The sequence below is a fragment of the Saccoglossus kowalevskii genome, chromosome 19, assembly GCF_978046115.1.
Source record: "Saccoglossus kowalevskii chromosome 19, keSacKowa6.1, whole genome shotgun sequence".
In the NCBI taxonomy this organism is placed as follows: Eukaryota; Metazoa; Hemichordata; class Enteropneusta; family Harrimaniidae; genus Saccoglossus; species Saccoglossus kowalevskii.
Window position 1 is genome coordinate 13,244,046 of NC_140659.1, and position 6,000 is coordinate 13,250,045.

At 32.0% G+C, this 6,000-nt stretch overlaps 1 protein-coding gene across 1 annotated transcript in view; it reads right to left on the bottom strand.

Annotated features, from left to right (window-relative positions):
* The window catches only part of LOC100374103 (cGMP-dependent protein kinase 1-like), a 149,538-nt gene extending 144,287 nt beyond the window's left edge, over nucleotides 1-5,251 (bottom strand). The window contains exon 1 of the mRNA XM_085494121.1: nucleotides 5,162-5,251. The gene's annotated coding sequence lies outside the window, so the exon portion shown is untranslated. The remainder of the gene's footprint in view (nucleotides 1-5,161) is intronic.
* Between the last annotated feature and the right edge of the window lie 749 nt (nucleotides 5,252-6,000).

Below are 6,000 nucleotides of genomic sequence, written 5' to 3' on the forward strand. Positions count from 1 at the left end.
AATGATAAAATCGTGAATTTATAACTCACTGAATATGCCTGAAATGGTAAATCAGCGAAATTTAAACCCAGTGAAAATTAGTCATTTTACAGTGTATGTACTTAACGAGTGTGCATGTACACTGTTTGATACCACCAAATTACAGTATGCTGTAATCTTGTATTCAGAGAAAAGTACTGGTTGTACAAAACAGGAAAATGTGGTATCCATGACAACACTGTGCCAGCTTAAACGCTGTAATTGCAAACTATATGAATAGTTAAAAACTCATCATGTTGGTACTTCAACAACAAACTTCTCTAGGCTTCACTGAAGTGGAGAAATCTATAAATAGATTTTTTTCTCCTCAATTTGCATCTGATCGGCTCACAGATGATGTGGTTTTTAATGGGATAACGTCTGCATGGAGTCATGACAAAGGGTAAATGGATGGATAATGAGATAATAGTTTAAACTTCTGGTCACAGATGACAGCACTGAAACATACGTTATAGTACATGGCAGTCTAATGCTATTTTTTTTTAATTCGATGTATCGTGCAAGTATAGGCTTCAATTTATTGTGAACAAAATACAATATAAGAAAAACTGAAAAACTTCAAGTAAAACCCTCTAAACAGACAAAGGTAAACATAAAACTGGAGCCTATATACCAAATATATAAAAATTGTAATCAGATTATACAACATTCTGAGGATTACCAATTTATGGTGTTTATACCATGATTTCACATCAAGTTAGTTTCATTCATTTCATGACTTAATTCACCCAATGTCTTTTTAGACGTTTAGAAGAAAAAAATTCCACAGAAAAAAACAGTATAAATTTTCTGAAAAAAAATTATGGTAACATAGTGTTTAAAAAAATAGCTCAAAAGAGAAAAAATAATTGATACAGTTTTTTCACTATCTAGATTTTCAAATGGTCTGCCTCTAATAACTAAAAAAAGATTTACTAGAATACTGGTTCATAGCCAGGATTTGAAATGATTTTTTTACTACAACAACTTCTCACTATTGCAGTCCTTGCTCTATTAACTAAGTGAACTTAAAGAACCTTTCTAATTTGCATAACAATGAACAGAGGTCAAAATCTATTGTTTGCAGTCCTATAGTCTTTTTTGATAGCAACCTATTAGGAGTACAGAGAATCTAACTTATTAGCCATGCTTGTGTAAAGCCAAATGGTCACCTAGGTTACGTGATCAGCTGAGACTAAATACAATCAGGTTGTTGTGAAATACTGTAAAACTATTTATTTTCACTGGCATTTAATTTCATTATTTTGATGTTTTGATCAATTTCACTACTGGTTTTAAGAACATAAACTCAGCAGAGAAACAATAAACTCTATTGTTATTTTGCATGTTCATGTGTATTTAATTTAGCAAATTTCACCTATGAGAGAAATTAGCAAAATTAAAAACCAAGTAATAATTAATGCATTAACATTAATTCCACTTTTTTGTATCTTTGAAGGACTTTAATTTCAATGAACAATACTATGTAAATTTGAACAAAAATGTGAAAATATTTGCATCATTTTTAGACTGGAAAATTCCCCGGTTGAATTATGTACATTCATGAATTTAAAATCATAATTACGGCCGTATGTGTTCAATTCGGCCTCATATATTACAGAAATATACAATCGTGGAGGCTAAAGCTATGTTTATTTTCACAAAATTCGAACACGCTGCCCCCAGAGATGATCTGAAGAGGATCAGGATTTAAACACTCACTGAGAGGCTTAAGTATGCAATCAGTTGTCATCCCTAGATGATGATGAAACCTTAGACCATATATCTAAATTAACTCTCAGACATCAAGTGATTAAAACTATATCAAGTTACACTATACTTTTATCAGTATGATAATCAGATCATCATTAACTTACCACTAAATATATTTGCTCTATTAGAAGCACATCTCCAATAGACACATGTACCATATTTGCTCTATTAGAAGCACATCTCTAATAGAGACACATGTACCATATTTGCTCTATTAGAAGCACATCTCCAATAGACACATGTACCATATTTGTTCTATTAGAAGCACATCTCTAATAGAGACACATGTACCATATTTGCTCTATTAGAAGCACATCTCTAATAGAAACACACGTACCATATTTGCTCTATTAGAAGCACATCTCCAATAGACACATGTACCATATTTGCTCTATTAGAAGCACATCTCCAATAGACACATGTACCATATTTGCTCTATTAGAAGCACATCTCTAATAGAGACACATGTACAATATTTGCTCTATTAGAAGTACATCTTCAATAGACACATGTACCATATTTGCTCTATTAGAAGCACATCTCCAATAGACACATATACCATATTTGCTCTATTAGAAGCACATCTCTAATAGAGACGCATGTACCATATTTGCTCTATTAGAAGCACATCTCCAATAGAGATACATGTACCATATTTGTTCTAATAGAAGCACATCTCCAATAGACACATGTACCATATTTGTTCCAATAGAAGCACATCTCCAATAGAGACGCATGTACCATATTTGTTCTAATAGAAGCACATCTCCAATAGACACATGTACCATATTTGCTCTATTAGAAGCACATCTCCAATAAAGATACATGTACCATGTTCGCTCAATTAGAAGCACATCTCCAATAGAAACACATGTACCATATTTGCTCTATTAGAAGCACATCTCCAATAGAAACACATGTACCATATTTGCTATATTAGAAGCACATCTCCAATAGAGACACATGAACCATATTTGCTCTATTAGAAGCACATCTCCAATAGTGACACATGAACCATATTTGCTCTATTAGAAGCACATCTCCAATAGTGACACATGTACCATATTTACTCTATTAGAAGCAAATCTTCAATAGAAGCATAACCTCATGCATACCGGTATATACATTTTTCAATTAAATAAATGACTGTCACTAAAAAAAAACTTTCAATTTTAACATACACTTAATAAATGGTATTCAGCTGACTCGTTGCATATTTATTTATTCATTTTAATCCAATGCATCACTGACATAACTATTAAACTGACACACATACAATGAATCATTCAAATTACAATTACATATATTTTACTAAATGTAGTAGTGGTCATGTAAGTCAACAAAATCAAAGGACACAGTCAATAGAAGCACTTTCTATATTCTTACTTAAAAATAAAATAAATGGCATAAGCTTTCCCAGCTATTTCATCAGTGCATATAGTGAGCGACTATGGTAATAAAAAAATTAAATGAAATGGTGGGTAGTAATCAGCATAATGGTGTGAGTTTAGTTACACAATATACCTACAGGTTATTCAATGTAGTGGAAAAACCTGTCTTTCTAAACAATTTTTAAAGTTTCTTTTAGTAAGACTACAATTTAATCTTTCACCACTGAAAACTCCAAAATTAGGTTTCATTTCCAGAAATATTGAAGAATATAAGAAAAAAGTGCAGAGAAATTTGGGCGAAAAGATTAAGAAGTCATGTATGGTATGTCTGGATTATGTAAAGTGTTTGCTGACAGGTTTATTTTTGTTGTTATTTCTTAATGTCAAACTATATTGATACATATTTGTTTGTTTATTATTTGATTGTTTATTTGTTGCTTGATCACAAACTAGATTTTCTTTCTGATTAGAGCACAAAAAAGTGGTCTCTCTGGTGTAAATAAAAGTTCATTCAATAAGCTGTGCTTTCTTTGTGTTTGGTATTTTTTTGCACCTAAAAATTTTTGAACTAAGATAATCAATACCATGAGCCAACTTAATCTTGGCTGTGGTATAAAATCATTGAAAGACAGACCACCTCTTAGTATCCACAAACTACAGAGACGCTCCCTTAACAAATGCTTTGTGCTGAGAGCACAAACAGAAACCTGCAAGAAATCAATAACATTTGGTGGGATAACAATAAAGCAAACTTCTAACTGAACGAAGTTATATAAACATACAACACAAAGGACACTGTACACAGCTCCCACTGTACACATACTTTGTCATAGCTTAGCACAACTTATCAATGATCAAATCAAACAAATCCCAAAAGTCTTGGTAACCCAATACCTATTATGGGATCTAGGGGGGAATTTATCAGGTAGAAACATTGGGATGTATTATTGCTACAGAGTATATGAGTGATTTACTGAGAACGGTCACAACATCAGACTTATATAATCAAAGATTCCTACACAGTAGTCACATTCATTGAGTTGCAACCGCATTCCATGGACCTCTAATATCTCGCACAAAGGGATATGATGACTGTAGCAATTTAAAAAATGTATTTGTATGTGTCGTATAGACTCATATCAGACACGACGTAGTATGACGACTGTGACCATTTAAGGAACAATGTATTTATATATGAATCAAGTCACCCATATCAAACACTACGTGGTTGGACAACTATAAATTATTGCCATGCCCTTCAATCAAAGGTGTATTTTATGGTTTAAGATATTAATTGAATTGAATATCCTAAAATAACAACTATTTATGTATCAGAGACGTCTAATAATGTAAGGTGAACAATTTCTAGTTCATGGGAGTTGTCTTGGAAGAGAATACCATACTCGATGTTTGACTATACGTGTATAACACATGTATAGTTTATGTAACCACAATTCAACCAAACGTGTTTAAGTCAAAAGCACCCACCTGTTAGATTTGGTAGACAATTTTGTAAACATTGTAAAATTAGACATGAAGAATAAAAAATTGTAATAATGCCAGAAATCTAGCTAGAAATCAATTCTTAATATATCCTTAGTATATTCCGTGTAATGTTTATTTGTCTAAAGTTTCTGTCAAAGCTAGATCAATTAGACTACAAGTACAAACCAGTGAACAACTTGAATCAAGCATAGAGTGTCTTATATCAGTGACTTCCATTGTTATTGTCTAGTCTTACAACAAAATTTTAGGTGAACATAGCAGTTTGATCATAATCTGCTTCATCACATTACCCGAGTTTAAAAAAAAAATATGGACCCCAACAATTGATAACAACATCAACTTTTTACATGAACTTCACTTTCACTTTCTCATTGAAATTATAACTCAATTGTTTGTTTCCTGAATAAAAGATACCCAGACCTGCTTTGCTGATCCCTCCAAAAGACAGATTATAAAAAATGAAATTAACAAACCTGTATTGTTAGATATCTTAGGTGATATTCATATACTCACTGTCTTGCTGCCTTTTAACTGTAGTGCCAGCAGCATAACGTATCACTATTGAAATCACAGACAGAAAGTATGTACAGCAACCTATTGTGATAACCCTAACAACCAAGCAATGTATAGTATGTGTTTACAACAATATACAGGACAAACCAAGCTGATCAAAAATCAGACAATCTTCTCAGGAACAAATCCCTCATTAAAAAAATATTAAATAATGATCATGACCAGACAGTTATTTTTACGTTTTATTTAATCCAAACCTGTTATTGTTATACATTATAGTAAGATGAGATAAAGCCACTTCACATAGTTGATTACAGTGAAATTAATACACACAACAGTTCACATCAATGGATCAACATATCTCGACGCCCTCAATTATTTAACCAGAAGCAGCAGATTGTAGGGGATTTTCTCTACAAAAATAAAAATTTTATTTTATGTTAGAATGTTGCTAGAAAATTTCAAATATGTAAATGAGAGCATGTTGTGATGTCCATTGTTTTATTACTTCTTTGTATGGCAATGAAATACTCAATATTGTGATGCACAGCAAGCTTTATCTGTTAACAGTTTTCAAAAAAAAAGATACCGTATTTCTCATGCATGCACTTATGTAATCATCAAAGGCATGTTCATGGCCAAAATGAGTTGTATTAGGATGACGTAGTATACAATAAATACACTTTTCTATTGGTGTTGAGCTTCAAATAGAGCAAATATGGTTTACAGGTAGAGTGTATGTTTTCTACGAGATGTGGACACGCTTCTTGAATAAAATACTGGACTGTTTTGTAATTTG